The following is a 14,836-nucleotide window of genomic DNA, read 5'->3' as shown; positions in this document are numbered from 1 at the left end:
TTAAAATGTTATAAAACAAGGGCACACAAATAAAAATCTAACACAGGCGATTAGATACCATAAACTCTGGCCTTGGGGTCACCTTCCAGGAATGATCAGACCCTACAGTGAAGCGCCTCCATCCTGGCCGTGTTCTCTTGGGCTCTGTGTCCCCCAGAACATCACCTGGTCCCAAAGTGTTGGTCACAGCCCTTGGAAGTGTCATTTACCCTCAGTCACGGTGACACTCCAGCACCACGACCAGGACCGTTAATGTGGATGGGGTCCCCCAGGAAGATCCCTACACCTGGGAAAGCAACTGAGAGCCCATGGCATCCACCAAAGGCAGTGGAAATGGAGGAAACCCCCCAAACGACCCATCGCTGCTTTAGCCTCATGTCCTGGGCAGAGCTCACCCTGCTTCCTGGTGCTGATCCGAAGGACAGGAGAGTAGAGAGACGCCTCTGAATCATCCGCCGCAGATCCTGGCTGACCTCATAACTCTGCCTAGTCTCGCAGCTTCCTTGTTTACCTTCCCGGCATCAGCAAAGCTGTGAGTTTCTGTATTTTCTAACGCACGAAAGGAAGGCTGGAAGTTGCTGCTGAACAGGGGACGTAACCTCCCTGAACGATGAGCAGTTTGGTAGACTCTTCTGCCCACCCTGCAGAAGCGGGAGGAGGGTCCCTAAACCGACGTTGCCAAGGCTGAAAAAAAATCCATTTTCTCAAGCTCCTGTTCTGTCACTCTATGACGGACAAGCTGGCCTTCTAAATATTTGGCAACTTTTAACGATTATCCATGGGCAGCTGCTCGGAAGAAGATCCATGCCTGCTTTCCAAGAGTGTTTTCTGAGGCACAATCCCCTGCCCCCCAAACGCACATATCTCTAATTACCCCACAGCTGGGGGTCCCCTCTTTGGATGAGGAAACTATGCAAATTGGTAAGCCCAAGACTCCACTTTCAGAAGGACAAACAGCTTCTGGTTTCCACTCTTCCACGTCTGTCTAGGCCATGATCAAAGAGATGTTTTTCTTGGTCTATTGAACGTTCAGCGAAGCTCAGAGAAAAGGATTTCTGTTTGGAGGTGTTATTTCTTGGAGAGTCAGTTTGAAACGCCCTCACTTCTCACCAGGTGGCTCGAAGCCTGTGAGCAGGGCACTGACTGTGTGTGATCACCCTCCCCTCCACCATAAACGGCAGCGAGGTGCAGACGCCCGCGGCAAAGCCCTGTTCTCCAAGGGGTGGGCCACCACATTAACTCACTGTTCAGGAGGATCATTCTTCCTGTGGTCCCAGGATGAAAGGAAACTTATCATGTGCTTCTTAACTTAAAAATATCAATGTTGCTGTTATTTAAAATGTCAGTTACTAGCAATGATATACAGTTGGCAAAGGGACTAGGAAAATGTGCCACCTGGTTCGTATTAAGGGATGTGTTTGGGGGAGAAGGGATCCAGGTGTGTGTGTGGCTCAGTCCCTTCACTGTTCACCTGAAACCATCACATCATTATTAACTGGCTATATCCCAATACAAACGAAAAAGTTTTTTTGTTTTAGAAAAAGGAAAGAAATACATCAACGGAACATAATGGACTCTGAAAATAGATCCCAATAAATATGGTGGTTTATAACAAAAAAAGAGATGCGATTTTATTATTACATAGTAATAAGTATTGCTAATGATAAAGGCAACAGACTTCTGCCCATCAGATTGGCATCAGTAAGAAGAGCCAAATGTGTTGGGAAACACCCGCCCTGGATTACTTCCCAGAGCCTGAATTTCCCGGGGAAGAATCTCAGGACGTGGAGAGGCCACAGAAGTGGTACCTGGACACTCTGCAACTTGGGGGTCTACATCCTACTTCTAAGGCCTCCTACTTCTAATGCCAAGCTCCTCTTTCGGCATCCCCCTCCAAAACCCCAATGTGCTTCTCTCAACATTGTCCAGGGTAGAAATTTCTAGAGGGCTCTTCCCCAGAGAAACTGTTTTACTGCCCTCCAGACACACCAAGGTCTCCCCACACCATCCCTTTCCCCACGCTCCTCCCCGACCCAGAAAGCTCCCATCTCCCCCAGACTTGTCAGGGGGTGCTCAAGCCCTGCCCTGTCATCGAAGCCCTCTCATCGAAGCCATCAGGCTACCTTGGTCTTCTTCCTCCTGCCCCAGGGACACGCAGCTGTTCTCTGCTTCACCCTCTGCGTCTTCTTTCTCCAGCCCCATCTTTACATCAGCGTGATGTACGAGACAGTGGATGGAGATACGGCCACCCTGGCTGCCGTCTCGGCTGCCCTGTGATGTGGGCAGGCCCAGTCTACAGTTCACCGCTGACAAAAGCAGGATGCAGACACTCACCCCAAATCCACAGTCTGTGGCGAGTTCGCTGCTTTCTGAATGGACAGCCTTTATCTCTAACTCGAACTTCTCTGTTACATACACAGCTCTGTGCACATACCAGAAATCCAGAAAATACTGGTTGGAAGAATGAGTAAGTGCTTTAAATCAGATGTGACTGTTCATTAAGCGTTTACATATATGAGGGTCATGCCAAGCACAGAGGATTTAGAGATTTTTTAAAAAGTACATGGATGGAAGCTCCAGGTGTTTACTCTAAAGGAGTCCAGAGACAGGCTGATCAACAGGTCACTGAAGAACTGGGGCGAGCAGGGTCTGCTCTGGTGGGTCCAGGGGCTTATGAGAGATGACAGTACCAGCCCTAGGCCACGTGGGCTGAAGTCAGGTATCTTTCTCTGAGGATGAGATTCCCAGGCAGATGGCACAAACAGAGGCTAGGAAGCTGGGCAGCTCGCGGAGCATTCTAAGAGTAGCAAATAATTGGAATCCTGGCTTTGACCTCGGAACAAGTCGCTTCCCCTTTTTGAGCCTTAGTTTCCTCCCCTGCAAAATAAGGATACACATCCCTACTGTGCTGGGCTGATAACTGAGAGATGAACCCCACACAGGACCCCGGACTGAACTCTGTAGACACCCGAGTCACTGAGGAGGATCTGGAAGGTGAGGCAGATGGGGTCCGGGAAGCCACAGAGGCATTGGTTTGGATTTGGGCTGAAGCCACGGGTGGACTGCAGAAGTCTTGCCAGCCTGGTGTCCCTTTCTGCTCTCCTCCAAGGTCACTGTGGTGGCTGTGGGGTTGAGCTGAGCATGGACGGTGGGTCCCTGATGGTCCAGGTGAGGGGTGGAGGGGCACTCCTGACGTCAGTGGCATTGGGGATGGAGCTGCGGGGAGGTGACTACTTAAAGACCCAGGGGGCAGAGCCCACCAGCCTTGGGGAATGTATGTGAAAAGGAAATCAAGGGAGGAAGAAATCAAGGTGACCTTGGACTTGGGCGCACGAAAAGACGTTCGCCACTCCTGGAGGTGGGGTGCTTGTCTCAGAGTTGCCAGGGAGTGATGTGAGTGCAAATCCCGGAGACACACAATGTCCCCAAGAGACTGAAAGCAGACACCCACATCAAAAGAGAGAGAGAACACCTTTTTGGAAATGGTACGATCATTTTTCAGGAACATGGTACCCAGAGCAGAGAAGTTTGTCAGGTATTTCCAAGAAAGACTTTGAAAATCTGTAAACCAGCCAACCGAAAGGTCTACAAATCAACCAGTTATTTTTCCCCAGACCCCTCAAACACTTCATGATTTCCCCCCTATTTAACTGGCTGATCTGAACCATCTAACTATATTATTAAGAATTTGTGGACAATGCACAGAGAAGAGGCTGGCTTAAAACAACACGGGGAAAGGGAAGATCTCCCATATTCACTGCGTTGTCTTAAAGATAAAAAGCTCAGTGTCTTCATCCAACAGCGAGCTCATGATGGAAGGTGAGCTTTGGGGAAATTCATCCATCGCTGAGCTTCTAACAAAAACGTCTCCAGGCTTGACGTGCGTTGTCGCTGAGGACAAGCCCCGATATCCTCCCCGACCCGCCACAGAAGAAGTCCTGTGAACTTGTGATGAATCCCTCCTCCACACGTTAGGAACACTGTGGCATTCATGTGCAAACAAAAACGGCATTATGACAGAAATATGCAGCCTCGCATCGGCAACAATATACTGCCACAGACGTGTCGTGTTTGACTGGCATTCTGTTTTGTCTACCTAGAAAGGTCAGCCCTCCTCTTCCTCAGGGAGGCAGCACACCCATCATCCTCAAGGAAAATGGTTTTCTTTCTTTACGGCTCAGGGAATCATCCTCCAATGAATGGATCTGAGCTGCTTCTACAGGCAAGCTGTATGTTCCCGGACACTGGGGCAAACGTCGTGATGTCAGAAGCAGGAAGTGGAATGAGGACCCCGAGGCCCTCCCTGCCTCCCACGTGGCCGGTGGTCTGCCCTGAGGTCCGAGTCAGAGGGAGGTAGGGAGAAGCAGCACCTTTGCGCCCCAAGTCAGGCCCTGCCCCCTGCCAACACGGGAGGCGGGGTGACCTTCTCAGCTAGGCGACCTCGGGCAGGCCTCTCATTCTCCCTGTACTTCCACGGCCTCCAGGCAGGAGGTCCCGGATGGCCTCGGAGGAAGACCCGACGTCTACAGCACTGTGAGAGGAGCTGGTAAACCGTGCAAGTGAGGGGGAGGTCCAGGTAAGGGCAGCGCAGGATGGGGGGGCTCCTGCTGGCCCCCTGGGGGTGGTGGCGGGCTGGGGCCACGTGCACAGGGGTCAGAGGGGCCTTGATGTTCCGTCAGCCTCAAGGCTGGACACACTTACTGCAGGGGCCCCTCTAATCTGCGCGACGACCCGGAAGCCAGCTGCATGGGGTTACGAGATCAGAAAGAATTCAAGGCTGAGACCAACCCAGCTGGATTCATGCTCCCCAGCCCAGGGCGGTAAGACCCCCGAATGTTCGGGAATCCTGATGCTTCGATTCCCCAGAGCCAGGAATCACTTCCTGGGAGACGGGCTGCGTCCGAGGAGTGGCCCCCCCGGACCACGGCTGAGGAAGGGATCCTGGCCCAGCCGGCCAGAGATGCCTCCTCAGCCACAGCCCACTCACTTCCTTAAAAACCACCGTCAACCTGATGCATTGCAGCCAAGGACACCAGAGAGCCCTCTGCCTGCCTAACCTCGGGTTAGGAACTCAGGTCAGTGATTCAGGAGCAAATTCAGCTCCGCTTGATCAACACAGAGCTGGTCTCTGAAAAGGTAAAGCTCTGGGAGCTGGATTTAAAGAAGCTGTGCAGAGTTCAAGGCTAGGCCTGAGCGTGGCAGGACCTCAGGGAGTCAAGCAGACCCTCTCTCCATCCCCTGGCCACCCCAGGAGGTGCCCCTGATTGGCCTGAGCAAGTGACCACCCTCCTGCCCACATCTTTGGCCAACAGAGAGCTGGGGGTCTCACTCCAGGGCTGCCAAGTTTGTAACAAACCTCATTCAATCTTTAAACAGGAAACCACAGGCTCCTGGGAGCCTCTGAGAACCACCTCATGAGACAGACGCACTCAGGGCAGGACTGGACAGGACCCGCCTTCCCAGGGGTCTTTTCCGTCCGAGAACTGAAATCACCATGACCGTGAGCACAGCAAGGCTGGGGTTGCCATGCACGGGCCGGTGCACATGTGGCTCCACTGTGTATCCAGCCCCAGCTTCTCCCTGAAGCCTCCCCCTAGAGTGAAGACTGAGGCCAGCCCTCCCCGTGACCGAGGAGGAAACAGAAGACTGGGTGACAGCCCTCCGTTTCGGGACAAACCTCACTCTCCACCCGAGTCTGTTACTGTAAGAGCCGTGTTCCCAGTTGCCTCACCCCTCGCCTGGGGCCGGATCCCACCTGTGCAGGGGACTCGGCGGGCTGTGCACATGTGGGTGACCCTCTGTACAAACGTGCCAGTCTCTGCGACCACCATGTGCATCGGGGTGCGGTGCTCACGAGGAACGAAGCTCACATCACAGGTCACATTAAGACCCTCCCTAACACTTCAGTTCCGTGTGACACAGAGGCGAGGCCTCTGCGTGTGACAAAGGAAGGGGGCTGTGCTGCCATGTGTTAGGACAGGACGTACGATTCAGGATAATGACCACGGGTGACTTTGCTATGTCACCTACTTTTATTTTATGTACATTAAAAAATTATTTATTTGGCTGCTCTGGGTCTTAGTTGCAGCATGTGGGATTTAGTTCCTTGACCAGGATTGAACCCACCACCCCCTGCATTGGAAGCGTGGAATCTTAGCCCCTGGACAACCAGGGAAGTCCCCGTGTCAACTAACTTTAATGCATAGAAGCCAATCTATCCAACTACTGGCCCTAGGTAAATTTCACCTGGGGAATGGGTTATTTTTAAAATGACTAACCATTCATAACTAAAATGAAATGATCTTTCTCCCATGGGGCTTCCCAGGTTGGCTCAAATGGTAAAGAATCTGCCTGCAATGCCAAAGACGTGGGTTTGATCCCTGGATCAGGAAGATCCCCTGGAGGAGGGTATGGCAACCCACTCCAGTATTCCTGCCTGGAAAATTCCATGGACAGAGGAGCCAGGCGGGCTACAGTCCATGGGGTCACAAAGAGTCGGACATGACTGGCAAATGACTTGAGTAGGAATACTATCTACCTAAAATCTCCAATAAGGAGGGAAACATCAAGTTATTTCATTTGTGAATGCAGCTGTAATGGATAATTTAGAATCCGTTAGTGAATTTTGTATGCTGTTGGATTACTGAAAAAACTGTCAACGTTTTCAAGCTTCAGAGTTTAGAATAATAATTAAAAAAAAAAAATAGGAGTCTGTAGTCTCTTTCCATCTGTGACTGCAACATGTAATCAGTTGACCAGCAGATTGCTTATTGAATGCCTACTATGTTGTCCTGGAGCGGAAATGGCAACCCACTCCAGTACTCTTGCCTGGAAAATTCTGTGGACAGAGGAGCCTGGCGGACTACAGTCCACAGGGTCACAGAGTCAGACGTGACTGAGCGCGCACGCAGGCACGCAGTCTACTACGCTGAAGCATTTGATGAGGTGCTTTGGGCCTCGCAGAACAGTGGCACAGACGAGCTGCCAACAGTGGCGAGGGAAGGCCCTCCCATCCTCCCCACCCCCGACTCCAGGCAGCAGCCAGGGAGGACGGGGCAGCTGCCTCTCAGGACAGGAATCTGAACCCTGGTCCTGGGCGGGTGGAGGGCAGGAGCGGGGCAGTCCAGTCCCGTAGCTCTGATTCCAGCCAGCTCTGCCAGTGCAGACCTTTCACCTGCAAGGCTGGGGTTACAGTGAGAGGATCCACCCCGCCCCCTCCCGCCGCTGCCCTTCCCGGCTTGGCCAGCTTTGAGAGCTCCGGTGCTCTCTGTGAGGCAGCAGCTTGGCTCCTGCAGGCCCCGGGAGGACAGTCCCCAGGATCCTCACAGTGCAATGGCCTCTACTTTCCCAGCCCCTCACCTCTGATTCTCCAGGTCCAGAGTCTCCATGTGTGTATGGCGGGCTCCCAGGCCACGGTGGGCCAGGGAAACCCCTTGGTTACCACCATTCTGTGTGTGTACGTAAGTTCCTCTAGGGAAAAGAAATAAAGAACTCAACCGCAATGATGTGGGCAAATGAATTCTCGTGTTTCCAGGCAGGGGAGGGGAGACACCCGTGCTTCCTTCTGCAAGGCTCCTGACCCTGGATCCGGTGCCCTTGAGCCTGGGCAGTGGAGCCCACCATAGGCACCAGCATGTCCATGAACACTGAGGACTGTGGCAGCCGCTCACTCTGGTCCTGACCAACCAGATTCTACAGATCCCAGTGCAATCGGCTTCTCTACAGATGCCGAAGCCACGGGACCACCGGGTGTGGGTGTGCACGTCACCTCCTTCACCCGCACAGCGACCCTGGAAGGCTCAAGAGCACTGGGCGAACTCAAGGCTCCTCTTGTTCCTCCAGACTACACAACCTTTCATTTATGCTGTCCTTATAAGATTCCACCAGAAAGAAAAGGCGAAAGAAATGGAAGAAAAAAAAAAAACAGAGTTTACTGAATCCTATGCCAAGGTATTAGCTTTCCATCCTTAGTTCAGCACGACATCCTCAGGTCTGTATTTTTTAAGTTAAGGGATTAATCCATGCTGCGGAGATAGGAAAGGGATTTCTCCACCTTCTGGGAGGGGGAGGGGCAGGCAGGGGAAATCACTATTGCAAGCGCCATCAACTGAATGACTCAGACTTTCAAAATAAAGTCCTCACAGAATCCAGCACCAGGAAAGTGTTGACGTTTCCTGAAAAACTAGGATGTTCTTTTAATCGTACTGGAACAATACAAGCCATTGTGTTTTCGTTTTTTGCCATGTCAGCCAGGAAGCTCAGGACTGGATTTAAGGCGCAATTACAATCACATCTTATCTCCAGGGAAAGGGAGCTGGCATCTGTGGAATGCCTCACTTGTACAGGGCGCTTCCAAACAAATATTTTTAACTGAACGCTCGCAATCGCCCGGTTATTATTCCAGCTCACAGAGTAGAGCAGCGGAGTTAAAGAGGCAGACTCACCAGACCCAAACCCGCCCAAATCATGAACCACTCTGACACCGTGCAGCCTCTTGTCCCTCTGGCGTCCCGGAAACTTCTCGGTGATAAATAGCACAGGTTATCAAGACGTCACTATGGTAACTCCATCCCCAGGATGGGAATGGTGGGTGCTTCCGGCCCCAGGCTCTGACTCACAGTTCCCTCCCTGGTCCTCAGAGGCGGCCTCGAGGTGGCCAGGATGAGTGAGCGCTTTATTGGGTAGACCCCAGGCTAGGCAGGGTCCGTCCAGACAGCTGTGCCTTCGCTGGACGTCAGGCCCTGGGTGGCGGCCCCGTAAGACGATGCCCCTCCGCGTCCCCCTCCATCTCTCACTAGCGGCTGCCATTCTCCGTCATCCCCACTGGCCTTGTCCAGCCCAGAGCACAGATGACTTCAGCGTCCTGGAGATTTCCCAGCAACACAGAACCCAAAGCACTCTGCTGGATTTGTAGTTATGCTGAACAGTAAAGGGTCGATTCCCATAGCGGTGACGCCTTCCCTGAACGCACACAGCATGTCAGCTGGTCATCCAGTGAGAACTGGCCGCTAAGACGACGACTCCGTGACCTACACAGGGACACCAGCGCCCGTAAGGACCAACTGGGATGCGGTTGAAGCCAAGCCGCAGAGATTCACTGAAAATCTGCACCGTGCCTCGCGCATCGTGGGTGCTCATAAAACACGGGGGAAAAGGTGGTACACGCTCTCTGATTCCGTTTATATAAAGTTCAAAAGCAGACTGAACGAAGGTGAGGAGCAGAAGAGGGGAGAGGTGGGGAAGAAGCGGGAAAAAGCAGCAGGAGGCTTGCGTGGGGGCAGGGCCTGTCCTGTCCTCTGGCCAGGCTGGTCACCCAGGGCCTCACTCTGTGAAAATCCAAGGTTCCGCGTATTCCTCCTGACTTGTGTGTTCAGTTCTGTAGGTATGAGTTAATCTGCTATTTCAGATCACTGCTAGTATTACTTTTCGCCCTGTATAAACAAACAAATCAATTAACAAGTGTGGCTCAAAACATCAATTTGCAAATACGGTCAACTGAAAAACGTTCTCACTCAATCTGCTCCTCACTCAACAGGGGGACAGATGACCCTCAGCACTGAGAGACTTAAAGCGTCGAAGGGCACAGGACCCCTGGCCTGACTGTGCCGCAGGCATTCGCTTGTTTGACATCAGAAGCCCGATTTCTTAGAGAGCAAGCTTGTTTACCTTTAATCGTGAACTTTATTTTAAATGACTTCTGATTCTTACTGTATTTGTGTTTATTTTGTTTTTATTTCTTTCTAACCTTAACCTTTTTATTTTGCACTGGGGTTGTTCAGTCTCCCAGTCATGTCTGACTCTTTGCAGCCCCATGCACTGTAGCTCGCCAAGCCTCCCTGTCCCTCACCATCTCCCAGAGTTTGCCCAAGCTCACGTCCCTTGCATCAATGATGCCATCCAGCCTTCTCATCCTCTGATGTCCTCTTCTCCTTCTGACCTCAATCTTTCCCAGCATCAGGGACTTCTTCAGTGAGTCGCTCTTCGCATCAGATAACCAAAATACTGGAGTTTCAGCTTCAGCATCAGTCCCTCCAACAAATATCCAGGGTTGATTACCCTCAAGATTGACTGGTTTGATCTCCTTGATGTCCAAGGGATTCTCAAGAGTCTTCTCCAGCACCACAGTTTGCAGGCATCAATTCTTTGGCTTTCTGCCTTCTTTATGGTCCAACTCTCACAGTCTTATGTGACCACTGGCAAGACCATAGCTTTGACCATACGGATCTTTGTTGGCAGAGTAATATCTCCGCTTTTCAACACACTGTCTAGGTTGTCATAGCTTTCTTGCCAAGAAGCAAACATCTTCTGATTTCATGGCTGCAGTCACCATCAGCAGTGATCTTAGAGCCCAAGGAGAGGAAATCTGTCACTGCTTCCACCTTTTCCCCTTCTATTTGCCATGAAGTGATGGAACCAGATGCCATGATCTTAGTTTTTTTAATATTTAGTTTTAAGCCAGCTCTTTATTTGAAATGACTTTTTGATTTTTATTGCATCTGTTTTTACCTTGTTTTAAATTTTTTTCTAACTTTAAACTTTTTATTTTGCAGCAAGGTACAGCCCATTAACAATGTGTAATAGTTGCAGGTGAACAGTGAAGGGACTCAGCCATACGTACACGTGTCCATTCTCCTCCAAACTCCCCTCCCGTCCAGGCCGCCACATACGACTGAGCAGAATCCCATGTGCTCTACAGTAATCCATTTTAATATAGCAGTGTAGTGTGTACATGGCCTTCCCAAACTCCCTGACTATGCCTTCTCCCCGGCAACCGTAAGTTTGTTTTCTTAGTCTTTGGTAAGTAAGTTCACTTGTAGGGACAGGAATCTCCACCTTGAATGCAAATCTTTATGATGTTGATCTTGACCTTGACCTTGACCCCTCAGTGGTGGGAGAGATTGCCTCTTAGGGGCTGACTGGGTGCTCTGGTCAAAGCACCTGGATTTGGATGCCTCCTCCTGCCAGGGGAGGAGCCGGGACCGCTAACCTCCCCTTTCTGAGCTGTGGGGTTTCCATTTACAAAATGAGGGGAGTTCCCTTTGTCCTGGGGAGGTGGGTGGGGGGACCGACTAGCCCAGCATTGCCTGGGACTTTCTGGTTCTACACACCAAATCCTGTGTGCTTAGTTGCTCAATCGTGTCTGACTTTTTGCAACCCCAAGGACTGTAGCCTGCCAGGTTCCTCAGTCCATGGGATTTCTCAGACAAGACTGCTGGAGTGGATTGCCATTTCCTTCTGTAGATCTTCTTGACCCAGGGATTGAACCCATGTCTCTTATGTCTCCTGCAATGCAGGCAGATTCTTTACCACTAGAACCACCTGAGAAGCCCACACTGAAAATCCTGGGGGCCTGTAAACCCCTCAGTTCAGTTCAGTTCAGCCGCTCAGTCGTGTCTGACTCTTTGCAACCCCATGGACTGCAGCACACCAGGCCTCCTTGTCCATCACCAACTCCTGGAGTTTACTCAAACTCATGGTCATCGAGTCTGTGATGCCATCCAACCACCTCATCCTCTGTCGTCCCCTTCTCCTCCTGCCCTCAATCTTTCCCAGCATCGGGGTCTTTTCCAGTGAGTCAGCTGTTTGCATCAGGTGGCCAAAGTATTGGAATTTCAGCTTCAGCATCAGTCCTTCCAATGAATATTCAGGACTGATTTCCTTTAGAATTGACTGGTTGGATCTCCCTGCAGTCCAAGGGACTCTCAAGAGTCTTCTCCAACACCACAGTTCAAAAGCATCAATTCTTTGGCACTCAGCTTTCTTTATAGTCCAACTCTCACAGCCATACATGACTAGTGGAAAACCCCTCACTCCCTGGCAAACTGAATGGCTGGTCACCGGGTGGGAACGCGGGATGTGCCAGGGAACATTTGTACTGGACCCTCTGTGTATGGGGTCCAGCGCAGGCCATGAGCTCAATAAATACAGACTCTTTATCATTACCAGGACCACAACCTTCTCCTGAAAGTCTCCCTCTGTGTGTGCTTCAACTGTCATGTCTGTTGATGCATTATACCCAAGACATCTCCCCTAGACATCCCTCCCCTTCAGTTTCCTGACCCACTTTAAAACAGAAACACGCACACCCCTTCACGTGAACTAGAAGGTTCATTATAGTGTGTTCACTCATAACATGAGTGTTCAGAGGGGAGCGGATGCTGGCCAGAGACAGTGAACCCCGCTGACCAGGAGGCAGCGCCTGGCCTGCTGAGCTCCACTCCTCGTGTTAAAATGAGGATGAAAGCCCGTCCACATCCTCAAGTGGCTGGATGCTGTGTGAAGATCTGGCGCGCCTGCTCATTGCCCTGTTCCGTGAATGTGGGAGCTGGTACGGCACGCAGAGTGGGGACCAGTGTGGAGGCCAGCGACCATCAGAGGTATCTGGGGGCTGGGGACTAAGGTCAGGAGGAGGGCAGTGCAGGCAAAGGAGCCAGTGAGACACAGAGGAGACCTCAGTGATCAGGGCTGTGGTTCACAGCCCATGAGCAAGGTCAGACACAGTCCTGACCCTGAGCTGGCCAAGGTCTGAACAGCGGGAACCAGACAGAGATAAGGTTTCTGGGCTCAGACCCTCACTGTATCCGATGAAGAGCTCCCCTGCTCAGCTCAAATTATGCTAGTTTTTTCATCTGATGTCTGGCCACTAAAATACATGGATACTTGTATCTTAATATAAACTGTAAGAGGAATACAAAAGGAGACTGGTTATGTGTTTACGTTTACAAAGAGCAAAAGAAAAGAAGTCATGGCTTCTTCCTAATGTAAGGAAATGGAAGCATTTTTGATAGGGGTCTGTCTCTTACCTTCTACCGCAAATACCTAGGGAAGAGAGGAAAGGAGATGGTTTATAACAGAAAAACTCCCGGCGGAGTGGACGAACTCAATCCATGCTTTTTTTTCACATTTCCACGGGGATGCAAATCAATTTAAGTACTTAAAATAGCCACAGAAAGGGGGAAAAAAAAAGATCAACCTCTATTAGTTACCATGGGAATTACTAATTGAAGCACTTCTTTTGTCTTTTCAAGATCCTTGCCATTCCTGTGACATTTAGAATGATAAAATTAAGGGAGCCAGCATCTATTTCCTGCCATTTGATGATTATAAAAATATCATTATGGAAGTTCAAATTGAAGAAGCTTCTTCGGAAGTAAAACTCACTTATTGTAGTGACATACTTATTAAGGAAAACCACCTTGGACGGAATTTCGCAAGTAGAGTCTAGAATCTTCATAGGGTTATGAGATTTGGGAAAAGACTCATTTAAAGCCCAAATGCTTCCAGGGCGTTTCAGTGGGAGAATACACGGAAGGCCGGCTGGCTGGACCCTGTCCCTCACCCAGATCACAGCTTCCTGCCAGAGAACCTTTCCGAAAAATGCCAGCATCTACAAGAGTTCTGAAAATCAGACATCTGACCACGAGTGTTTCTTGAAAATGAAACTTTTGATGGCATTCATTAGGACAGTGCCTTTGGGGGTTGTTTTTTAAATCATTACTTGCACAGAGTCTGCAGTACCCAAAATAACACTCCCAAATGTTACCAACCTGCATCTTCACAGGATGGACAGCCCTGTAACGCGAACACCCTTGGAATACGAGATGGGTTGCTGAGGCACTTGGGTTTAGGAACAAAAATGTAAATCTTTCCCTTAAAATTGAGAACTGTTTACTGTTAGACTCGGGCTGAATGAAGAACTTTGCTAATACTTATAGGTGGCTAGACTTACCATCTATGAAAATAGATTCTTAAAAGTTTAAATTTAATAAAGAGAAAGGATACCCTGGAAGCCAGGAGTAGGCAATGAACTGCTATTACGCTGGGTTCAACTTCAAATGCAATTAGCTTTGCAAGGAGTGGTCTGGACAGGAAAGAGGTTGGACACCACAAGTAGGAAGGCTTAAAACCTGGACCTGGCACTAACCCTGATGCTTGCTTTAAGAAAAGAAGACTGAGCCCCTGAACCAAAGGATGCGCAGTAAAAGAGACGAAAGTTAGGGAAACTGGTTTCTCCTCCAAGAGGGAGAAACCACCTTTCCATCTTGGCACAGAGGGCAAGGCAGCTTGGGCATGGGGGTCACAGACCCTCAGCTGGGAGCACATGCCCCTTCCTTCCTCTTGCAGAGAAGCCAGGGCCCAGGAGCCAGGCTTTCCCAGAAGGTGAGCATGCGCTGTGGTCTCAGACTGCTGGAGAGCACCCCAGCCCAGCAGCTTCTGCACACACTCACTCTCACACGCACACACAGAGACACACACACACACAAACACAGATGCGCACAGACACACAGTTACACACATACACAGATCCTTCCCCACACATACACACATCCTTCCCCACACATACACACAAACACACACATACACACATATGTAGACACACAGACACCAACATACACAGACCCACACACACACCAACACATGCAGACACACACATATACACACAAACACACAGACATGCACATATACACACATACAGATACACACAGACACACACACATACACAGATACACACAAACCCACAGACACACACACAAACACACAGACATACATACACACACAGTCACACACATAGACCCACACATACACACATACACACACCGACAGACACACACAGAGACACACACACACACACAGTCACACACATACACAGACCTCCCCACACACAGACACACACATATACAGACACAGAGACACAAACAGACACAGACACACACACACAGACACACACATATACAGACACAGAGACACAAACAGACACAGACACACACACACAGACACACACAGGCACACACACTGCTCCTCTAGGAGAGGCAGGAGGAGACCTCTCCAGGATTGG

General features: G+C 50.4%; 1 protein-coding gene and 1 long non-coding RNA gene across 3 annotated transcripts in view; one reads left to right on the top strand and one right to left on the bottom strand.

Moving 5' to 3' along the window:
* PTPRE (protein tyrosine phosphatase receptor type E) overlaps nt 1-14,836 on the bottom strand; it is a 179,250-nt gene that overhangs the window by 111,600 nt on the left and 52,814 nt on the right. The gene's annotated exons all lie outside the window — the stretch shown is intronic.
* LOC147344540 (uncharacterized) lies at nt 4,441-6,709 on the top strand. The gene is made up of 3 exons (XR_015155369.1): nt 4,441-4,576; nt 4,707-4,820; nt 5,377-6,709. It is a non-coding gene; the product is annotated as an uncharacterized LOC147344540 (long non-coding RNA).

Source organism: Bos grunniens, chromosome 26 (assembly GCF_055505025.1).
Source record: "Bos grunniens cultivar Pamir isolate PY7600 chromosome 26, Bosgru_T2T1.0, whole genome shotgun sequence".
Lineage (NCBI taxonomy): Eukaryota > Metazoa > Chordata > Mammalia > Artiodactyla > Bovidae > Bos > Bos grunniens.
This window is presented reverse-complemented; position numbering and strand designations above follow the sequence as displayed.